We start from the raw sequence: 26081 nt of genomic DNA on the forward strand, positions 1-26081 counted from the left end.
TTACATGACACACCTATGTTAGCTTATCCTCTCATCATTGCACTAACTTTTATGCTCAATGGAGGATAATCCACTCTTGGTGGACATGAGCTTAGTTGTGAGGCTTATCATTTTTCTAACTCCTAGTCATTCTAGAGGCCTTTATATATAGGCACTTCTAGTTTACATGTACATTAATTCATTATCATATTATTATTATGATCATACATCATTTGATCCATATTGTGCTTTGTTCTTGAGCTTCTTGATCTTTGTTTCATTTTTCCCTAAGGAAAATTCTTACAACCTCAAGTCAACCTAATCTAAGACTAGGTTGATCTAGGTCAACCTAGTCCCCAACAATTTTGAGAATTGGGGCCCGAAAGGCCTCGGTGTGTTTAATTAGTATTATTATACTCTCTAGTCGGCTTGTATTATTTTCCCAACCAAAAAATCATATACAAGGAGACTTGAAGGTTTCATTTTCATAACATAAGATCATATTCTAAATTTATTTCTCTCAATTCAATATTTCTACCTTTTGCATTCAAGGAGTTCAAGTATTCAAGACAATCAAGCCTTTTCAAGCATTCAAGCAATGATATTTCTATATTGCATTGAAGGATCTTTTGTGAGCATTTCCTCCCCAAGATCTAGCTTATTTTTGGCCATCAAGGAAGGATATCTATATTGAAGCATTCATCATCTTCTTCATTGATGCACACTTACATCTATGGCACCATGATGGGATTATGGTAGACCTGTTGCAAAGTGTGGAGGTACCCTACATTCCTAATTCAAGATCTACAACACATTTACATACAAACTCCTTATTAACAAGGGTTTTGGACAAGGTGAATCCTAACATTTATCTTGTTTTTTAGTCATTTACATTTACATTTCTCATTTATGTTTAATTCCTTAACCTAAGGCTTGACCAAGGCAAGCCCTCATCAAACCCAACCACAAAAATCCTTCTCTTCTATGTGTGGCAAGCAGGATATAAGTTGAAGCTTAGAGATTTGTAACCTAGTCTATGGAGATTTCTAGAGAATTTTATTATAGTGTCACTAGACTATGTCAACCATTTTCTAAGATTTCCTTCCAATACGTTGACCTAGTCCTTTTTTGCCTTTTTTCGTGATATTTGTGGGTTTTGTTCCTTTTGTCATTTCATTCTGAGATCCACTGTCGGGTATTTAGAAAATGATTCAGATCTATGATTTTTGGAGCTAAAATACATCTTCCTCTATATATTTCAAGGTGAGTCTTTCATATTTTATTTCCTTCCATTTCTTTACCATAGATCTATATCTCAATTGGGCTAATTGTATACACGTAGCATCTAGATTTATATTATTTAAGCAATTGGTTTAATTTTATGTATACATTATCCTATAAGGGCTAAAGAGTACATTTTCTTGTATTTCATTCCCTTTTATAATTTAGATTTAGTATTGGCACCCTTCTTCCTTTGGATTCTAGCTAATTTAATTTGGATTATAAGTTGAATCATACTCAGAAATTCCCCTTTTTCCCTCTCATACATATTTGAATGACTTAGTGGCCTAGATAAGCAGAGACCCACAACTCGATTAAAGTGTCTCCCTTTTTCACCTAAACATTTTGGTGAACATAACGATTCCCCCTTCTTGTGATGTTATATTATTTTAATTTTTTACCTTCTTTTGGTGAACCTGATGCATCTCCCCTTCTTTTTGAAGTTAGATCCTCTTTTGACAATCTCTCTTCTTTGGCTTCGGCTTCACATAAACATTTTGGTGAAACCAACTTGTGCCCCTTTGTTTTTGGAGTTCTTTTTTTTTTGGGTGTTTACCTTCTTTTGGGTAAACCCGACCTTCTTATCCTCTTTCTTGGACTTAGATCCTTCTTTATTGTTTTGGGTGTTTATTCTTCTTCTCTATAGAGTTAGATTTGGCTATCTTGTGTGTGGTTAGATCTATCTTTTATGTTCTTTATTGCATTTATATGGTTAGATCTCATTAAAAAATTTGTTTGTGATATCTCCTTTTATGAGCTTAATTACATGAAGTCCAACCTATAACATTTATGTTAGGTGAAGTCATAGACTCATGGGCTCTTTCTATCATGATACATCTTTTCTTCCTAGGACTCATGATGATACTTGTATATTTTCTCATGACCTCAATCCTATAACGGAGCATAAGTCTTCTAATTCATCCCATGATGAAGATTAAGCTTTAAGAGTTCCTCCTTTGTAAAATGATAAGCTTTATCATGAATTTGATAAATTGGAAACTTGGCTTGCACAAGAAAATCATAATCTTGATAGTGTTGTTTCTATTGAAGCTCTTAAGAAGCGTGTTAACAACAATGATAATAACATTTCTATCGTGTGTGGTACATCTCACCTTATTAATACTCATGTTGAGTCTTTGATGGAATGTGCTCAAGAGTTAGGATGTCATCCTCCTTCCACAACCATTGAACCTTTTATCTTGATTTCTAGCATACCTATTTATGCTCTACCTCTTATGACTAATTCTACGCAAGTATCCACTTCTTTAAGTGTTGGTCTTCCTAACCTTTCACTTCCCATTAGCGCTCCTCCTATTTCTATTCCTTCTTCACTACCCTCATATAATGTGGTTCTTTTTATTTATTTGAACCCTTTATCCATTTCTTCTAATCTTCCTCTAACATCCTTACATATTCCTTCTACTTCTTATAACTTTCCTAATCCATCTATCATACCTATGTCTACTAGCATATCGTTTGATCCTACAATTAGTACCTTGGTTTAAATTGTCACTGCATTGCAACAACAATTAGCTCATTTAACTCAATCTAAGTATAATATTCTTGTTAGAGTGGGGTTATGCTACACCAAAAGACCAATCTATTAATGACCGATACAACCACTCAACTTATAATACACATGAGATGATTAAGCCCTTCTCACAAATATAACACTGACCATTTTTCCAAAATTCTTCCCCTCAGTATTACACAGGGGTCTAAGGATTTGAATATGTGACCAAGCTCTGATACCACTTGTTAGAGTGGGGTTTCCATTGCACCAAAAAACTGATCTTTCAATTCTTGATATAACCATTTAACTTATAGTACATAGGAGGTGGTTAAGCTCTTGTCACAAATCCTAAGGGAGGCACTAACCATTTTTCCAACAATTCCTACGTGTGATGTTGCTAATCCCCTTTCCTTAGATATTGTTTGTGTCACTATTCCACAACATGTTAAGGTATCTTTTCTTGAGACTTATAATGGTAAGGGAGACCCTATAATACATGTTAAAACTTTTCAAACTATATATAGTGATTTTGCTAAGGACTGCAGGCTTATGGCTAAGTTGTTCCTGCGTACTTTTAAGTATAGAGCCTTGCAATGGTATTTCTCTCTACCTTTGTATTTTATTAATTGATAATGCTCTAATTCAACAATTTTATAACAATATTGGTCCATGGATTTATTTAACTAATTTAATGCATTGTAATAAATAGCAAAGATAAAGTTACTAAATCTATTGGTAGATTTATATATTTGTATACTCAGATTTCTTATCAAGTGCTTGATCAAGATATTCAACACATCTTTATTTCTAATTTATAGAAAGACATTAGATATAAGATTCTTCTTATTGAGTATACCTCATTTTCACATTTATGTACATTGCTTCACCATTACTAGTTACAAGTGAGTCAACTCAAGAGCTCTACTTTGATGGCAAATATTTTTAGTGATAAGAATGATGTCGCTGGAAATTGAAACAAGTTTTCTAAACCTAACAATTTCATCAAAATCAAGACTACAAATATAGTTTTTGATCAAGAGGCTACTAAATCTAGAGGTATGACTACTTTTTCCTTTGTATATCATCCTAATTGTAAGCACACTCAATTATCTAAGCCTTTGTGTGAGGTGATGACTAAACTGATTCATGATGGACTTCTTAAACTTCCTCTTATTCATCCTATTGATAATAGTAAAAAATTTCCTAAATCATTTGATTCAAGTACTTTCTACCAATATCACAATCAACTTGGTCATGATATTAAAAAAAATTATGATTCGAAGAATTTTATTCAGGACCTTATTGACTCTAAGACTATATCTATTGATTCTTTAGTTAATAATACGAATAAATTTGTCGCACCACCTAATCAAAATTTACAAATTTACACTTATCCTTTACCTTCACACTCAACGAATGTTACTAATCAACTTTCTTCTTGGGATCACCATATTAATTATAATGAGAAGCTACAAGAAGTGAATCATGTGGTTAATCATGTTGAGTTGGAAACTCAACCTCTAATTTCCTCTCCACGTGAACCTAAATAGACACCTCTTATTAGATTTAGTGAATCTAATATATTTAAGGAACCTAATGGTCCTCTTTACATTATTACTAGAGTTTCACATATTCCTTCTCATGGTACTTGGGTTGATCCTTCTTCCACTATGAATTTTATCACTGAAGAACACCTTTTTAACAAAGGGTTGCATATACTTATGATATAACTCTTATGTGGTTTAAAATTTGTAATGATTTTCTTTATCATCCTCAAGTTTCTATCACTTCACCTATTACTCTTTCAAAAAAAAGTTGTTTTTACTATCTTTATTGTTATTCCTACTTTTTCTCAATTTCAAGTTAAGCTTAGTATTCCATGACTTTCTTACATGCAAGTTGTAGCTTCTCCTATTCATAAATGACTTAAATTTCCCCATGATGGAGACATTATTACTATTAATCATTCCCTTTATAAGCTATCACATCCTAGAGATTTTGATGAGATTGAATTTTATTGCCCCTCTCATCCTAAAAAACTACCTACTCATCTTGATCATCTCTATAGAAATAATAAAAAATATAAAGTAGCCAAGATCATGAAACTTAGTCTTCCTAAGGGTTATTCATTTGTGCCTATCTTGCCTACTCTATCTTCTCCTTTTGTTTCTAAACATATTTTTCCTTCTACATCTATCCCCTCAACTACTATATCTAAAGCTTTTGATGTTCCTCCTTTGAAACCTATGGTATTTGATCCTATTCCTTCTATTACATCCCATAAGACTATTTGCAATCAGCATACCTATCAGCATCGCAAGAATTATCAAACTAAGGCTAAGGCTAAAGCTCATTCTCTTGCCTTTCAACTTACATCTTCATCTCAACCTTTATCTTCCTTTGATCAAACCATGCACAAGTCTTTAGAGGAAGCTAAACAAGGTAAAACTATGCATATGCATAAACATAATGATTCTATTTGTACTTTAGATTATATTAATCTTGATATGGAAGATACTTTAGATGATGAACATGCAATAGTGATGAATAATTGATTGATATGGATAATATGTTTCCTAACATGACTTCTATGTGTATTACAATTACTTCTAGTAATGAGCATAGTGACTCACAAATTCCTTGCTTACAACTCATTGTAATTTCCACTGTGATGGGTTTTATTCCTCTAGCAAGTTGTCATCCTTCCCCTAGCATTTCAGACCAAGAGGGGGAGGGCATGTGAGACACTTGATGTGGACATCCTCTATCATGGTAGTCTTGTTAGCATGAATGCTAATGTTATTCCTTTGGGGGAGTATCCTAAGCATTGGTGAGCATGTAGTAGTATTGAAATGTTGCATTCATGGTTGTGTTTGTCATTGATGTCAACATAGCAATAAGTCTGTGAAGACTAGCAGAGTAGCAAATAGAGATCAAGGTCATACAGATAGAGGTTTGATGTGTAATTCGAAGACATACAGAAGTTGTAAGTGATTTATAGAGAGAAGTATAGAGACAAAGTAATTGTTAAGTAGTTTCTGATGATTGCATTATATCTTCTAACAAAGATATAATCTAGAGATGCATAGTTAGACAGTAATAGAAGACAATCTGATAGTGATGTCAATGAATGTGCAAGCCATAGTGTCACACGTGTGAGAAGTTGTATAGATCGTGGGCTCAAAGTACATAAAATAATTAATTTTCTAAATGTAATTAATTAGGAAAGCCTCAAGGCTAACTCAAGGAGTTATTTTGAAGATATGTTATAAAGGAAAGATGTTTTCCTTGTTTCTAAAGTGTGTAGTTAATGTATAGAATGTGAAGTAATCAAGAAATTTTGAAAAGGAGCAGAGTGTTTGGTGAATGTGAATAAGCAATCTAAGGTATTATTTGATGTGAAGTTTGTGATCTGGTATTAAGATTAGAAGCAATACAGGTTTGATTGATAAGACAAAGAAATAGGAAGGAGAACTGCAACATAATTCTATTATTCTATAAGGAAAAATACAGAGATCATTTGGACAATGGGTTCATTGGTCTTGCCCCTAAAGTTATTTGGATAGTGGGTCCATCCACCTTCTACAAATTCTAATAGGGTTGGTACAACTCCTAATAGAGTTAGAATATCCTAATAGGGATTCAAAGTCTCCTAGCAGGGACTGATATATACTAAATGTTTTCATAGACTCCTAATAGGGTCCATCCTCTAACAAGGAATATTTATATTAGTACATCATCCTATGGGTACCATCCCCAGCATACTTTTCCCTCTGATCAAGGGTTTCCCTAGTTAACATATCTAGTGTTATTGTGCATGAGTATCTTGTTGTATTTTCTAATTATATTACACATATGGTTAAGATTTAATAAGGTTGATAATTGTGAAAATAGTTGCATAACTAATTCACCCCCCACCCCTCTCAGTTATATTGGTGGACTATATAGTATAACAATTGGTATCAAAGTTGCAGGTCCTTGAAGAGAAAGCTTATTAGCTTTGAGAGATCAGTGGTGAGTCATTTCAAAAAGAATAGTCCTAATTTTGATGGAGGAAATTTTGACACCTAGAAGATGGAGCTTCGTGTTGAGACATCAAAAATATGTAAAGAACTGATCATTAAGTTTCCTGATCTAGAATCCTTTTGTTGCATACAAAAGAATAGAAGCACAAGGAAAGACAAATTCAGATCCAAAGAAGTCAGGAAGATCAAAGAAGGTATTGATATGCTTATGGAAAGAGAGCCAGAAGGTATGAAAATTTTTGTTTGGTGGACATGTAAATAGTTTGGTCATTTTGTCCAATTGTCCTAAGAGAGTAAGAAAAACTAGAAAGAATTAAATTTTTGATGAAGATGAAGAATTTAAAGAAAGTATGGAAAGATTCTTGAATGACTATGATGATGAGCTTGAATTGGTTAAGAAAGATAAAGTAGCAGAAGAGATAGCTTTGGTAACTATTGTTGATCCAAAGGCTAACCATGAAAATATGGAAGTTATCATTGATACTAACAATGATTTGCAGAATAGAAATCAGATTGAAGAGAAAAGATCTGAGTCTAGATCAGGAGAGAGAGTTGAGTTGAGAACCCCTAGCATAAGTATATGAAAGAATCACCCTCCAGAGAAGATAATTGGAAGCAAAGACAAAGGAGTGATGATAAGGAACAAAGTTAATGAAGAGAAATGTTTTTTTCTCAAGTTGAACCTAAGAGTATAGATGAAGCACATAAGGATGATCATTAGATTAAAGCAATGAAGGAAGAATAAGATCAGATTGTAAAGAATGAAACATGGGAATTAGTTTCAAGACCTAAAGACAAGAATCTTATTGGAACCAAATGAGTAGTTAGATACAAGATGAATGAGCAAGGAAAAGTTTTAAGAAATAAGGTCAAAATTGTGAGAAAAGGATATTCATAGCAAGAAGGAATAGATTATGAGGAGACATATGCTTTGTAGCCAAAATGGAAATAGTAAGAATGTTCATGGCTTATGTAGTAAATAAGAAATTCAAAGTGTATCAGATGGATGTTAAAACAACCTTCTGAATGGAGAACTTGAAGAAGAGGTATACATTGAGCAACCTAAAGGCTATCCTCTAATAGAAGAGAAAGATATGGTATATAGATTGAAGAAAGCTCTATATAGTCTGAAGCAAGAACCAAAGATCCTAGTATGCAAGGTTGGACAAGTATTTGGAAAAACTTGGATTTGCTAAAGGTAGGACAGATAATAACTTGTATTTGAAAGAAATTGAGAATGGTTTGTTGATAATGGTAATATTTGTTGATGACATAATATTTGGAACCAATGATAAAGAAAGTGATAAGTTTTTTGAAGAAATGAAGAATGAGTTTGAAATGAGTATGATAGGAGAAATGAGATTTTTCCTAGGTTTGTAGATTGTACAGAATAGTGACAGAATTTTCATTTCACAAGCTAAGTATTTGAAATACTTGTTGAAAATATTTGGCTTGGAAAGTTGTAAGAATATTGGTACACCTATGATAATTGGTTACAAGATATCTAGCAAAGATGAGACATCTACAATTGAGCAGAAGAAGTACAGCTTCATGATTGGAGGTTTGCAATATCTAACTCAAACAAGATCAAGTATAACAAATGTAGTTGGAATTTTAGCTAGATTTCAAGTTGGTCCTAAGGAATATCATTATGTAGTAGTAAAGAGGATATTCATATGTTTGAAGGAAACGTTTGATTATGGAATATGGTATGATAGATCAAGTGATTTCACTCTATGTGCTTATAATGATCTGGATTGGGTAGGCAGTATGGATGACAAAAAAAACACTAGTAGTGGAGCCTTCTTTCTTGGAGGAAGATTGGTTTCTTGGCTAAGAAAGAAACAAGACTGTATTTCACAAAGTATAACTAAGGAAAAGTATGTAGCAAAAACAAATAACTATAATTAAGTTATGTGGATGAAGTAAATGTTGAAGGACATTAGGATAGAATTTTTAGAACCTATTATCATATATTGTAATAACACAAGTATAGTAAGTATGTCTAAGAATCCTATATTTCATTCAAAGACTAAGCATATATATATATATATATATATATATATATATATATATATTAAATATCATGTATTGAGAGAGAAGGTAGTAGAAAAGGAGATTAGATTGGAGTATGTGAGTACTTAATGAAGCCCTTACCTAAAGATACATTTAAGTACTTGAGAGATATGCTTGGGGTTATGCCCTGCCTACTTCTAAGTAGATGATGCAGAGATTGCATCAATCTAGTGACACAAAGAACTATTGTTTGAATGTACTGAGTACAAATGCTTCTTTTATGGTGGAGTATTTGTGATGAATAGAGACATTGAGGACATTTGGTATCTGGTATTGAGCAATGTCTTTGGACACTTGAGCTGGTTGAAGACATGGAGCATTAAATTGACATAATAAGGCCTTTGTTATTGATGTCAATGGGGAGGAATAGTGCACGAATAAAATCTCCTAAGTATGTATGGGGAGAGATGAGTATGAGAAACATCCTCTAAATGAATGGGGGAGAGATACTTATTAGGGAGTTTTAGAAAGATTCGTGAAGAAAAGAGAAGGCATATCTCTATCGGGAGATATAAATTTATTAATTCCAAAGGGGAAGATAAGAGTACCATTGATTGAGGGAGAAGTTAAGAAGTTTTTTAGTGAAAATTCATGATGTCAATCTAAAATATGCAAAACATATCAGTGTTCCAAAGGATTTCAGATTTGATTAATGAAGAGGATTTGAAAAGAGGAGAACAATAGCAACAACAACAAAGTATTATTTGGTATTCTTGGAACCTATATATGTTTCATCTATGTTGTCATCAATGCCAAAGTGGGAGATTGTTAGAATGAATGCTGATGGTATTCGTTTGGGGGAGTATCCTAAGAATTGGTGAGCATGTGGTAGTATTGACATGTTGTATTCATGACTATGTTTTTCATTGATTTCAACATAGCAATAAGTATGTGAAGACTAGCAGAGTAGCAAATAGAGATCAAGGTTGTATAGATAGAGTTTTGATGTTCTAGTGATGCATAAATAAGGACATGTTCCACATTGTGTCCTGATGATGAGGTTAAATGCGCGTAACATAAGTCAAAGACATACAAAAGTTGTAAGTGATTTACAAAGAGCAATATAGAGATAGACTAATTATTAAGAAATTTTTGATGATTTCATCATATCTTCTAAAAAATATATAATTTTAAGATGCATAGTTAGATAGTAATAGAAGGCAGTCTGATAGTGATGTCAGCAAATGCACAAGCCCTAGTATCATACGTTGAGAATTTGTATACACTATGGGTCGATAGTGCTATTGTAATTGCAAAGTAATTAATTATCTTAATATAATTAATTAGGAAAGCCTCAAGGTCAAATCAAGGAACTATTTTGAAGATATGGTATAAAGGAAAGATGTTTTCCTTGTTTATAAAGTTGTAATTAATGTATAGAATGCAAAGTAATCAAGGAAGTGTGAAAAGGAGAAGAGTTTTTGGTGAATGTGAGTAAGTGATCCAAGGGATTATTAGATATGAAGTTTGTGATTTGGTATTAAAATCAGAAGGATCAGAGGTTTGGTTGACAAGACTAAGAAAGAGGAAGGAGAAGTACAGTACAATTCTATTATTCTGCAAGGAGTACTACATAGATTATTTAGACAATGGGTTCATTGGTCTTGCCCCTAAAGCTATTTTGACAATGGGTCCATCTACCTTCTACAACTCCTAATAGGGTTGGCACAACTCCTAACAGAGTTGGAATCTCCCAATAGGGATTCAAAGTGTCCTAAAAGGGACAGATATGTACTAAATGTTTTCATAGACTCCTAACAGGGTCCATCCTCTAACAAGGAATATTTATATTAGTACATCATCTTGTGGGTACCATCCCCACTGGGGTTTTCCCTCTGATCAAATTTTTCCCTCATTAACATATCTAGTGTTATTGTGCATGAGTATCTTGTTGTGTTTTCTAATTATATTGCTCGTATGGTTAAGATTTAATAAGGTTGATAATTGTGATAAAATTTGTATAACTAATTCACCCCCCTCCTCCCCCTCTTAGTTATATTGGTGGACTATATGTTCTGATAAGTCTTTGTGTTCTTGTGTTGTGTTTTCTCTGTTTTCATTTGATTTTTTTAGACAATCCTTGTTGCTTTGTTAAGAACAAGAGGATAAAGTGATCACTCTATTGTAGACATTCTTCTATTTGTATCTCTTTCTTCTAAATGTTGTTATATGTTATGTCATATATGTGATCTTGTGTAGTCTTCTTAATCTCTTATGATATGGTAGCATCAATTCTTTTTAGTCTCTATGTTATTGGCCTAAAAAGATTCTCCTTCATAACTCTTACATGTCTTTTCCTCCATTGTGTCATAGTTCTACCTCCTTTAGGGAATGATGACATTTTCATACTTGATATAATATTACATATGATCTTATTGACCACAACGTCAGTAGATCCCTTCATGTTCTCTTTTTGTTATGTTCTCATTTTTCTTGATATGTTTCTCTTCTTGGAGACATCTCATAGTGGAAATGTTCTTTAGTGGATGGATGTATGCTTCTGTTAAAGTTATTTCTCCCATTAAGGTGTTTGCAATCCTTTTAACATGGAGGTATACACTCTGCTCTTTTGACCATTAAGTACAAATATAGATTTTGTGTATAGCTTGGAGTACTTCATCCTTTAGCAGTTGGTATGATTTCTAAGTTAATCCCAAAGCTATGCATTGTTATTTCATGTTTTACCTCTCTCTCTTCATTTTCTTTTGGTCTCCTATTACTATTGACAACTCCTAGGGTCTTGGTCTTTTTTTGGATCCCTCTCTAAGCTATTAATAGTTTGAGAGGTCTGGTCCTTATTTGGACTCTTCTTTTGACTATTAACAATCTAGGAAGCCCAATCTTTTTTTGATCCCTTAAGGGCACACATATCCTTATGCCTAAGAGTTGACATTAAGGTCAATTTGTCTATTAGTGGCTTAACACTTAGTTAGTTGGTTTCATTACTAACAAGCTCTATAGTTTCTACCAACTTTATCATTCATCTAGCAGTGTTAACCAAGTGTTTCAATTGCTACAGAGCTAACTAGTCATATTGTTCATGTTAAGCTTCACAGTGTCTACCAAGAATCTAAGATAGTTTACAATATTTCCTAAGCATAGCAGAGTCTACCAATCTATCTAGTAGAAGTGATGAAGATATTAGTGTTAACCAAGCTCTATAGTGTTAACCAAGTTCTACAATGTCTGCCAAGTTTCCAATGTTAATGAAGAGAATCTAGTGTTGACCGAGCTATGAAGTGTTAACCAAGTGATTCAGTATCTATCAAATTTCTTAGTATCCACTAAGTCATACAGAGCTAATTGAGTTTCAGCTACTCAAAGTGATCAGTATGGACCGAGCTTCAACTTCAACTGAGTGCCAAAGTTTTCCAAGTGTTGACAGTGTTTGCCAAGTGTTAGAACATCACCGAGTTTGTCTTCAGAACCTAAGTCATAGCAATGTGTTGACTTTGTGAATTATGATGAATTTGGTACTATAGCCAACTCTAGAAGGTAATCAAGTGGATTGGTATATATATGTAACATATTATATCATATCTAATAGACTAGAAAGTAATTAATGTATGTATGTAAAGAAGTAAGAAGCATATGAGTGTGAATTGAAGAAGGATACAAGTAGTATGTGGTACAGTAGAGACTTGTCTATCATAGTCAGGTGATCATTTCAATTCAAGGAATCTCATTCAATAAATCAAAGTTGCAGATTAGAGATCAGTTGTTGATTCATCCTAATAGGTGCATCAATCAAATCCTTTAACTGGGTGGACTTAATAGTCTTTTGTCAAATCTCCTAACAAAGTGCATACTTCACTGTATGTTTGTAAATCCTTTAACAAGGTAGACCTAACAATCCTTATTGATCCTAATAGGGCATATCACCAGAAGTGGTTAATTGTAAGCCTTAATAGGCCAACTTTATACTACAATACTAAAGCTTGTGGGTATCATCCCCACCCCAATTTTACTTTCTATTTGGAAGGTTTTTGGGTCACCATATCTTGTGTCAAAGTGTTATAGATGTTTTATTGCTTTCATTCTCTCATGCATGCAATTAGATCATAATAATATATGAAGGATTAATTGGTGAAGTGAGTTAAAGTTTTATTGGTTCCTAATTCACCCCTCCCTCTAAATAACCTAGCCTACCTTATATTTCCAACAATTAGTATCAGAGCATTTGGTTCTCACATCAGAAGTATAACAACTTGAGAAAAGATTAGAGGAAATGGAGGTATATAGGCTAGAAAAGGCTATTGAGAATGAAAAGTTGGATTTGGAACTTACTATTGGACAACTCAAGAAAGAAAAGGAGTAGCTTTCTCAATCCTTGCAAAGAAGGAAAGATCTTGCAACACAAATGGATGACAATCTCTACATTAAAGAAAGAATTGAAGACTTATGCCCAAGAGGAAATTTAGATGAAGCTGATGCATCAATCAATGATCTACTTGAAAAGAATCTCATTCTTCAAGAAGAAGTCAGAAAGCTAAAAAGAGAGCAAGAAATCTAGTCAATCAAAATGTGTGAAGTCATGGAATAAAAGGACAAATCCAAAGAAGAGATAGAAGAAAAAGACAATGAAATCCATCAACTATCCCTTCAACATGCATATTTTATTGATCAACTCAATGATGCAAATCAAGAGCTTATCAATCTAAGGGTAGAGAATGAAAGACTACATAATGATCTTAGTATTGAAAAGAAAACCATGAGAGAATGATGAAATCTCAAGAAAGCATGAATCAATTGAATGAGAAAACTCAATATAGACACAAAGGAAAAACTGGATTAGGATATATAGATGAAGGTGAATCATCTCAATAGGAATCTCAAAAGAATAAAAGACCTAATTATAATCATTGTGGTAAGATAGGTCATACATAAAATAAGTGTTGGAGAAATGGTAAAGAAAAATTCAATGAAAAGTGTTACAACTGTAATAAGCATGGACATAGAGAAAGTGAATGCACAAAGAAACCTAAGTTTGAAGGAAGGTGTCACAATTGCAACAAATAAGGACACAAATCTTCAGAGTGCAAAACCAAGAAGTGGAACCCAGCAAAGAAAATTGTGAAAGAAAAATTTGATTGGGATTACAACACATGGTCTAGATGTCACTACTGTAGTGAGTTTGGGCACATTGGAGAAAATTGTGTAAAACATCACATGAGGAAAAGAGACGCTACAAAGAGATGTTTTGTTTGTATAGAACTTGGACATCTTGCCAGGAATAGTATGAACAGAGGCAAAATTAAAGATAAAAAGAAAGCTAAAGTTGACAGCATCATTAAAAAAATGAGGCAACAATGGGTGCAAAAATCTCCAAAGAATGCAAGCCAAAGTCATGAAGTTTTTGACACCCAAGTCAATGAGTTGGGTGACTCAACCACCTTGACTTAGTTCCCTATGGAGATCACTAGAACTATGATTCAGAAGAAGTCATCTAACATCATTTCTGACTAGCAAGAAGAAAGATCCATATCAGCATTTAAGATGCACAAGGATTGTCAGGAGATGATGAAAATTCAAAACCTTACCGTTCAAGGTTGGGTCGCAAGACCTCACCGAGCAAGGTTGGGTCGCAAGACCTTACCAAGCAACGTTGGGTCGCAAGACCTTACCGAGCAAGGTCGGGTTACATATATTTTCTAGATGTAGATGTCGAGATGGTGACTCTATCGAGTACTAATTTTAGATCGAGTTAGGACACCTTACCGAGTTGAAGGTGTCTTTTGAGCATTAAAGATGAAGCCGAGTGGAGGATAGCCTATCACCAAGTGAATGATTGTGTGAAGCATTAATGACGATCAAAAAGACAAAATTTGTTAAAAGGAAGAAATCAAATGTATTCTTTCACCACAAATTTCTAAAGCATAGAGCAAAGAGTGAATTCAAAGCCTCTGAATAATTTAAGCAGTTGTTGTTGAAGATTTCTCTTATGTTTGAAACCCTACTGAGCGATGGCATCTTCTAGCTACAAGATTAAGAAAGGTATCGAGATGTTGGTTCACGGAGTTGATTGTAAGGCTCCTGCATTCAAATTGGCACTAGCAGTTGCAGAGGCACTCAACCCTGCTAGAGCGCAATCCCAGATTCCACCTAAGGTACTCCTTGTTCATGACATTTGATCATTTTATCACTATTCTATTCAAGAGCTTGGAATCCTAGAGTTGAATGAGGCATCTAATGAACTTTTTGTGGACGATATTCTAAAACCCAAGCACAAACATTTGCAAACAAAGGGTTTGATGCATATTTTATATATGCCAAGGAACTTCCAAGTGAAGTGGATCATATTCATCTTGAGCCATGTTCATAACATGTAGTTAGGGTTGAATCACCCTATTTTGATAACCAAGAAGATGATACACAAGATTCTGGATTGCTCATGTTGAACTAACCAAAGACCACAAAAACCCTAGGTCAGGTTGAATTGGCAAAAAGGACTCTTGTCAAATGGGATGGAAGAAGCATGAAACTAAGTGGAGTAACTACCATGGAATTGAAGTTTAGCATCCATGTGATAGCTCACCAAATCTATAGCTCAAGCCATTTGAATAGTGTATCATGTGCAGCAGTTGACCTAGCATACAAGGTGGTAAAGAATAATTTGTCCTTTGACTTTGCTGAGTTGTTGCTAAATCAATTGAGCAAGAACATGGAGAGTATCTAAGTCTCCAAGAACAATCCATGTAAGTTTGGTTCTCTCTTGACATGTTTATTCTTCTATGTTCAAAATTTTTCCCTTTTAAAGGAACTGTACTATGGAAGAAAGATACTCTAGTATTGTATCAAATCAATGAATTTATAGCATAGATGGGAGAAAACTTTGATAGTATTAGGGATAATTATTTTGAGACATTCAAGGAGAAAATGCAAAGTAGATATAGGATACCTAAGAAGCTAGTAGAAGATTATGAGTAGGATATTTGTTTTTTGGTTGGCTGTGACAAGGTCTAAATCCAAATAGTCAAGCCTAGAGTGGCATGGGTTAAACCTCTGGAATAAGAGGTTAACATAGATGACACCAAGGACATCATTGAGGCTCTACTGAATGAGCCTGTGGATCCTAAGGCAACATATTTTGGAACATATGAAGAGGTTGAGGCCATAATTGAGCTTGAGATTAAGTTACCCCAAGCAATGAATAGAGGAAGAAAAACGATAAAGAAAATAATGAAGAACACTATGAAATCAAGCTCTCCTCTCATGCTTACTAAAGGTAAGGGAGATGACTTAGTTGAAGATGAAGATGAAGAGGATGATGCAGAGGAAGTAGAACCTAAGGAAAAGGAACCTCCCAAGAAGAAAGGGAAGGTGATAATAACTAAACCTGCAAAGTCTTCCCCTACTATGTTCACAAGAAGATCCCCCAAATCCAAGAGGAAACTAAAGTTGGGTGAGGAGGATGAAGCTTAAAATATTATATTTCAAAGGTCCAACCCTACCCTTCAAGAAAATTTGAAAAAATTGGAACAGAGAATAGGTATGACATGTTTTAGGTCTCTTAAGTATGAGATTAGGAGCCAAGAGGAGAAAAACCAATTGAGGATATCCTTGTGGCAAAATTGGGTAAATGGAAGTACTCAACTGATGAATTAACACAAGTTCCTAGTGTAATTTTGAAAGTAGTTAAACCTCAATGAGATAATGCATTGAAATTTGCTAAATACATTAGTGAAAAACTTTGAGATAGCTTATGCCGACTCTTAGTGAAAAAGAGGTGAAGGAATCATTGAAAAAGAATGAGCAAAAGCTTACACCTAAATTCAATACATGTCTAATATTGATAAAGGACATTTAATCTATGGTGAAATCCAATGCTACCACATGGAAAAACATCTATGGGTTGCACAAGCCTAGTGACTATGTTGTGCAAGTAGATGACAAAGATGTTGAAGAAGATGATGTGGAAGAGGAAGTAGAAATCAGAGATGATGAAATAGACAATGTAGATCTTGATGATGAGGAAGAAGGACAAGAAGCTATTGGAGGAAGTCTTCAAGAAATTCAAAATATTGAGGAATCTGATGCAGAAAATATTGTAGCAAAACTTATGACTTCCTTTCCTCATTCTTTGAGAAAAGCCTTAATGCAATCAGGCTCAAAGAAGGTTTCTACCAAGTTGGTTGTGGTTACAAATGGATCACCTAGCATCCAACCAATCTATGGAATTACTATACCAAGTGTTTCAATGACTGAAGTGTCTACCAATTCATCTATCAAGCAAAAAGTCTCTCCAAAATAAGGCTTGACCGAGAAACAACAAGGTATTCTTGTTGTTAATGTTATTTCTACTATTATTACATTTTTTGATGTTCCCAATTTTTCAACTATTGTTTCCACCATGGCTAGTGCAATGACAATTGAGACGTAGTCTCAACTGAGCACTTAAGTTTTGAATAAGGGAAAATAAATTTTTTCATCTATTATTCATAAGGATAAGGGTAAAGAGGAAGGTATTAATCTAAATGCGGACATTGTTATTCAAAATTAGGAAACCTCTAACCTTACTTCTAAAGAGATGGATACCCTTGGAGAACTTTGAAAGAAAAGGGCTAAGCAAAAAAAGCTTAGAGAAGACAGGAAAAAGAATAATCAAGTACTTGAGGACATCAAAAGCATATTTGTTGATGCTCTGAGCATTGAAGTTGATGAGAATCAACCCACTCTAGATCAGTTGATTAAAATTGTCTACAAGTACAATGAAGAACTAAATGGAAAAGAAAAATTGTTGTAGAGAGTAAAGAGAAATTTTGAAAATAAAGTTTTGGAGCAGGTAGCACAGAAGATTGCTATTGATCAAGTAGAGTTATCTACTATTCTTGCTACACTAGAAACATCTTTAAATAATGTTGTTTCTTTATTTTTCAAATTGAGTGACACATCTATCTTTACAAAGGAAATAAAGGATAAATTATCCAAGATTGATGAGAATATGAAGGCAAGTGCACATTAACTATCACTTGATCCTAGTTGTAGATCTGTATACTTTACAAAGATCAAATACTTAACAAATCTTCAAGTAGAGTTGTTAAGGGAAGAAGCCAGAATTAGGTCCACACTTGCAAAAATCCAAGGCATTATTCTTCCAAACATGGATGCAATACAAAAACATATTGCACATGCAAAAACATTGGTCTATGACAATAATTTCTCCATAGTTGAGCACATGATGGAACTGTTAGCAGAGGTACATATAGCCTTCCATACATCCAAGGTATTACAAGAGAATTGGTACAAGATCATGGTAATTATTTTGAAGGTACACACTAATTTCTTGTCACATTTTGGTTTAACTTGTAAATATTTTTCACCTTTGGCATTTACGTGAAAAATAGGGAGAAGATTATTTGTCTAGAAGGAAAATATTATCATACTCCAGATATATGTACGAGGGAGTAGTAATATGGAAACATATGTACAAATAAGAAAAAAATATGTTTACAAAAGCAATTTTGAAAAATCAAAAAACAAAGTAAAATAGAGTAAGAGGTAACTAAGCTACAACATCAGATAGTGGTTATAACCAAGTTGAAGACAAAGATTGTTGATAAGGAAAGTTTTGAGAATTCAAATATTTGGTATAATAAGTGTTTTTGTCACTAATGCCAAAGGGGGAGATTGATGGCATTAAGGTTAATTTGTCTATTAGAGACTTAACACTTAATTGGTTTCATTTCTACCAAGATCTATAGTTTTTACCGAGCTTATCATTCATCTAGTAGTGTTAACCAAGTGTTTTAGTTGCTATCAAGTTAAATAGTTAGATTATAGTTCATGTCGAGCTTCACAATGTCTACCAAGCATTTGAGATAGTCTACAATATTGCCCAAGTGTAGCAAAGTCTACCAAGCTATCTAGTAGAAGTGATGAAGATCTTAGTGTTAACTGAGCTCTGTAGTGTTAACCAAGTTCTACAATGTCCACCAAGCTTGTAGAGTTAATGAAGAGAATCCAATGTTCACCAAGTCATGCATTGTCAACCAAATGATTCAATATCTACCAAGTTTCTCAGTGTTCACTAAGTCATACAGAGTTGATTAGTATGGACCAAGCTTCAACTTCAACCGAGTGCCAGAGTTTGTTGAGTGTTGACAGTGTTTTTCGAGTGTCAATACATCACCAAATTTATCTTTCAAATCTGAGTCATAGCAATGGGCCAACTTTGTGAATTATGATGAATTTGGTATTGTAGCTAACTCCAAAATATAATCAAGTGGATTGTTGTGTGTGTGTGTGTGTGTGTGTGTGTGTGTGTGTGTGTGTGTGTGTAGATGTAGCATATTATATCATATCCAATAGAGTAGAAAGTAATTTATGTATGTATTTAAAGAAGTAAGAATCATATGAGTGTGAATTAAAGAAGACTACAAGTAGTATAAGGTACAACAAAGACTTATCTATCATAGTTAGGTGATCATTCCAATTCAAGGAATCTCATTCAGTAAATCAAAGTTGCAAATCAGAGATCAACCATTGATTAATTCTAACAGGTGCATCAATCAAATCCTTTAATTGGGTGGACTTAACAATCTTTTGCTAAATCCCCTAATAGAGCACATACTTCAATGTATGTTTGTAAATCCTTTAACAAGGTGGACCTAATAGTCCTTATTTCTCTTAATAGGGTAGATCACTAGAAGTGGTCAATTATAAGCCTTAGCAAGCCAACTTTATACTACAGTACTAAATCTTGTGGGTATCATCCCCACTACAGTTTTACTTTCTATTTGGAAGGTTTCTAGGTCACCATATCTTGTGTCAAAGTGTTATGAATGTTTTATTTCTTTCATTCTTTCATGTATACAATTAGATCAAAATAATATATGGAGGATTAATTGGTGAAGTGATTTAAAGTTTTATTGGTTCATGTTCACCCATCCCCTCTCAATAACCTAGCCTACCTTATATTTCCAACACTAGGTTGCTTTCAATTATTGTTTTTGGGACATGGAGTTCCCTTGAAGTTGAATCCTTTTATGGGCTAACTAGCATACCACACACACTTTCTAGACCATTTGGTTTGTCTTTGATGGGTTGACTAGCATGCCGCATACACTTGCTAGACCGTTCAACACCATCCCCTTTTGCAGAGACCTTTCCCCCTTTTATTTTCTTATGTGGTTCACAATAAGGCACACAAGCTTTATTGGGCAAGTAACTACGCCCCTTTCATACTAATTATCTATCTTATTATGATTTTAGATGTGATGAATACTCAAGGCTCTTAGGGGCTTAATTATTTATTTGCCTCCTAGATTGTGATAAGACTCGATTTTTTCCATTGATCTACTTTAACATGAGTTTGAGGAAACTCATACTTTCGCTAAATTTGGGGCTAAATGTACTGTCAAGTAAAATGGATGCACTTTCCTTTTAAGACCTTTTAGCACCCTTCCCATAATTCCTTCTTTGGACCATGGATGTACTCATGCTCAACACCCTTTTCTCCCATCTTCTTCCACTTTCTACACTTTTTCTTCTTTTATTTGTCTCTTCTTTTTGTGGATCTCCACACCTGATGTCTAGAACTAGGTTGACTTAGGTCAACCTCAAGTTGACCTAGTGCAAGACTAGGTTGACCTCAAGTCGACCTAGTCTAGGACTAGGTCACCTAGTTCCTAGTGATTTTGGGGATTGAGGCCTAAAAGGCCTTGGGATTTTAATTATTTTTATTATACTCTCTATACATCTTGTATAATTTTCCCACCCAAAAACTCATATATAAGGATACTTGGAGGTTTCAATTTCATAACATAAGATCATATTCTCAAGTTCTTGATCTCAAGAATTATGCCTTTTACATTCAAGGATTTCAAGTATTCAAGACAATCAAGCATTTTCAAGCATTCAAGCAAGGAGACATCATCTTCTTCATTGATGTACACTTACATCTATGGCAAAATGATGGAATTATGGTAGATCTATTATAAAGTGTGGAGATGCCCTACATTGCTAATTCAAGATATACAACACATTTACATACGAAATCCTTTATAAAATGAGTTTTGGACAAGAATAATCCTAACATTTATCTTATTTTTCAGTCATTTACATTCTCATTTCTCATTTACAGTTAATTCCTTAACCTAGTGCTTGTCCAAGCCAAGCCCTCATCAAACCCAACCACAAAACCCTTCTCTTTTATATGTACCAAGTAGGATATTAGTTAGAGCTTACAAATCTAGAACCTACTATACAGGAGCTTTTTGGAGAAGTTTGTTACAATGAGGTTAGACTACACCAACCATTTCATAAGATGTTCTTCCAACATGTCAACCTAGTCCTTTTTTCGCTTTGCCGGGAGATTTATGGCTTTTGTTCCTTTCATCATTTCATTTTGAGATCCATAGTTGGATATTAAGAAAAGGGTTCAGATCTATGATTTTTGAAGCTAAAATACATCTCCCTCTACATAGTTCAAGGTGAGTCTTTCATAATTTATTTCCTTCAATATCTTTCCCCTAGACCTATATATTAATTGGGGTAATTATATAAACATAGCATTTAGATTTACATTATTTAAGCAATTGGTTCAATTTTACATACCCATTATCCTATAAGGGATAAAGAGTACATTTACTTGTATTGCATTCCCCTTTTTATTTCATATTTAGTATTGGTGCCCTTCTTCCTTTGGGTTATAGCTAATCTAACTTGGATTATAAGTGGAATCATATTATGAAATTCCCCTTTTTCCCCCTCATACATATTTGAATGGCTTAGTGGCTCTAAAGATAGGGAGACCTACAATCCCATTAAAGTGCCTCCCTTTTCCCCCTAAACATTTTATACTTGGAATTCTTTCAATTCTATTAGGCTTCTCACCCAAATTGATTCCAATTCTAGGGCTAAGGTCACTAGAATCTCCTCTAACCCTAGTAAGGAATCCTCACGGACCAATTGAAGCATCATAAAATAAATTATGTTCTTACCTTCTCCTAGTTGTAATGCATATGCAAAAATCATAGACTAAATATTTGTGTTGGTGTAATTCCTATTCTTTAACTGGTAGAACATTTTCCCCAATATCCAATCTAGCACATTCACCAATCTAGGGTGAGCGAACTTAAAAAATTTATCCTCTTTGATTTTTCTACCGTGCCATGAAAAGGGGTTTTTTTTCTTTTGATATTGAAGGGTGAAGAAAGAAGTAATTTTCTCCACACCAAAAATAATTGAACTCTATTAAAACTCCAAAAATGAAGAAGCTTACAAACAAAAAAAGGGTCATACTATAAATAATTAGGGTATTGAATGATGGCATGAAATAAATGTCATTCACATCCAATTTTGTAAAAAATGGAAATGACAACCTCTAAGCATCTCCCAAATGCATGTTGCATTTATGAGTTTAAATATGTGTCTTGATGAGGGGAAGATAGAAAAGATGTTAGGAATGTTTAATCATCCCACTTGACATCAATATAACTTTCCATTATAATCTTAGTAATGTTCAGAGTTAGAACCCAATTTGACATTTTGTCTACTTCCTTATTTTTGGATTTGTTTATGTGTGTGATTATAAAATCCTCCATCCAATATTGACAACTCTTTTTTTTTTTTTTTAGAGGATGTAATTTTGAAGGTATCAAACTTCCATATCCTCTTTGATAATGACATTAATAATTATTAGTAAATCCCCTTCAACATGTATCTTTTTCACCCCTAGCTTCTTTGAAGCTATAATAGTCAAAAGAGCTACTTCAACTTCAATCACATTGTTAGTTCCATCTTGAAGACACTTACCATCAAAGGCAATAAGGTCTCCACTAGCATCTATAATTATGAATCATGCCCCAAACGGTTTGGGATTCCCTTTAGAAGCACCACCAAAATTTCATTTTCATCACCTTTGTTGGGGTCTTTCCCATTGGACCAATTCTAGAACTAAGAGGGAAGAAGAATGAACCCCAAAAGATCCATCCACACATGATATTTTTTTGTCTTTGATAATATACTCTTTCTTAATTCTTTTTAAATGTTTTAAATATAAAAATTTATTTTTGTGTGTGTTTTTATTTTGTATACAAACATTTATAAAATAGATATATATGTAGAATATTTGTTTGAGAGAGGAAATAATTGCTATGGCTAAATAAATAAGAAAAATTATAATACTTGAGAAACTCAAAAGATCAAATGAATCATACTTAATTTTAAAAATTTAGAGACAATATATCATAAAATATGAGCAACCCAACTCATGAATTTAAAATATAAAGCCATTATAAATATACACAAAACAAAGATCTATTTGACTATGAAACACAACTGCAGCAGCAAGTAGCTTTAGTAATGACTCAACAATGGATTTTGTGGTCTCCAAATTTAATTGAAGATCCTAAAATTCTTACAATATGCCAACTAACCCTAAACATCACTTGAAACAACAATTATCTTCATCATAACCCTACCGAAAAAGAAAATTATATGTCTCACATCCTCAAATAGGTACAATCAACTTAAGAGCTTGTATGATCAACGCTATGGAAGAAGAAAATAATAATAAAATATCATTAAAGCTCCTTGAAACTCAAATCCAAAAGTTCTAGTAAACAATAAGATTTTCAAATTCAAAAATAAAATCTCAATAAAATACAAATGCTATCTCTATATGAAACCACACTTGAGTCCTCAACACAAGGTTTCTTTCCTACATGGAATGCAAGAAATTATGTCCTTGCAAAGCCATGAAATGAATTGTGGACAAGTTCAAACAACAAAGAAGAATTCTAAAATATCAAATCAAGCATGAGGAATGAGCTCCAAAAGCTTCCTTTTATAGACCCTCAAAAAGTTATGCCTATTTATTTTCTTTTAAATCTTATTTTATCTCCTTCTATCTCCAAAGTCATATCTCATCTATAAAGGCCTCATTCATTGAACTTTATCTACATTAATATTGGGTGCCCATATAATTATTTATTAAATATAATGAATTAAAAAATAAAGTTAATATTTAACATTGCAAGTATAATTTTTTAATTTAAAATTATATTCTACGTCAAATATCGAGATATCACCAATTATTGCATCCACACGCTATTCTATAATATAAAGTATTAACAACTAGCTTAGATGTTAGTGTCGAAAATTGACTTATGAAAAATAGTAAATATAGGAAAAACATTCAAATCTACTCCAAAAAGGGTGTTACAAAAATATCATAATTGAGTTCAAAGAAACACCTACATCTACTAGAGTAAGTATCATCATGATTTCCCCAAACCAACTTATTGGCCTACAAGAATCTACTTAACAGGTTAATTGTACATGTACTAAATTTATTAGGAAGGGGAAATTATAGTTTGTCCTTTCAAAAACTTCTTGTCCTCAAGAAATTTCAACTATGTATGCTATAAAATCTACTCATTCTCCCGTGTTGTATCCTCTATCAATAAAATAATCCATTTGACCAAATATTTTTTAAAAACCCATCATAATGGAATATCCTCCATGTGATGAAAAGTGGCTTATAGAATTATAATTAATTTCCTCTCCTCATCTATTGGTGAAAAATCTAATGAGAAAACCATGTTAAGCTACATTACAATCTTGAGTGTGGACGCTTGCAAGAAAATGATGTACTCTACTAGTTATTGGTAACATTAGCTCATAGGAAATCTTTCCATCCCTCTTAGAGACTCTGAATGTACTTAGGCTTAAAAAGATATCCTCCCCTTCTCTTGAGAGTAGCTTCTCTATATGGTTGGAGCCTCAAATTTATGACTAACCCACCTTAAAATTGTTCTCCATGTAATATTAATAAACATAAATCTTTTATTGATTATGATCCTTCAATGAGTTCTCCTATAATCACTTATTATATCTTGGCTTTCTTGTAATAAATCCCTTTCCTTTTGCACTCTAATGTCTCCAAAGGGAAAATAAATGATCTTTGGTGCCTCATACCTATACAATGCCATGAATGGTGATATATGGATAGACATATGATAATTTGAATGATAGAAATACTCTTTAAGGTGAAAGTATTTCACTTAGGATCTTTTCTCTTCTGGAAAATTGTTTTGGAGATGCCTCTCCACCCATTCATTCATTATCTCTATATTCCATTTTTTTATAGGTAGTAGCCTAAGCTTATGCTAATATTAGTCTCAATACCACATAATATGAAAAGATTATATCAAAATACACTTGGTAATTTATTATTCACAACATTCACTACACTCCTACACATTTCATTTAATCTAAAAACACACTTTAAGAATTAATCAATTACTGATGTTGTAGTATATGTTGCAGAAATAGAAAAAAAAATTCATCAATCTAGATAACCTATCAAGCACAACATATATGCAATAATTTATGTGTATCTTAGGAATCCTTGAAATGAAATTCATGGAGATACATTATCATTTATGGTTAGGAATAGGTAAGGGATTAATTAGACTATTTGGATAAATCTATTAATTTTTATTCTTCTAGTAAGTATGAAATGATATAACATACTTAATAACCTCATTTTTAAGTCTTGAGCATGTTAATTTTGTCCCTAGTATACTTGTAAGTGTTGAAGAAACTCGAGTGACTAATTATAGTGCATCATGGAGTCTTCACCCTAATTTGTGAAGAAAATGCCAAAATAAATCATCTCTTTATGCATGATCAATTCATTAAGTATTGTGTCCATTTCACTATTGATAGTTTCGTATATGATTCCTTCTACCAAGGACATTCATTTACTATGTTGAAACCAACCCTTTTTGGTCAACATTAATCTCAAATAGAAACAAAAATGAGGCCTTCTAAAAAAGTGCCTCAACAACTACATTATTCTTCCATTTCACATATATAATGAAAAAAATCACATTCTTTTAGTTTACTAATCCACTTCTATTCCCTATCAGTAAGATCCTTCTAATTCATGAAATGTTTGATGCTATTATGGTCTATTTTGATGAAAAAATCAACCCCCTACTAGCTATGGTCTGAATTTGACCTGAGAATGTATTGTGTACAACATCTCCCTATTATAAATTGATTAACTCTTATCCACACCTTTTGATTTCCTTCACTCAAATATGATGAGGTGTTTCTCAAGCATAAAAAAAAACTAATACTCTCTCTTGAGGCATTACACATCTACTCAAATGATTTGGAGAAGCTTGGTATTGAGAACAAAAGGAATGTGATCAAAACACTTTTTTGTTAAATCAAACCATTAAAAGTCTCAATCT

Source organism: Cupressus sempervirens, chromosome 9 (assembly GCF_028749045.1).
Source record: "Cupressus sempervirens isolate cs-2001-9-10 chromosome 9, ASM2874904v1, whole genome shotgun sequence".
Taxonomy (NCBI): domain Eukaryota; kingdom Viridiplantae; phylum Streptophyta; class Pinopsida; order Cupressales; family Cupressaceae; genus Cupressus; species Cupressus sempervirens.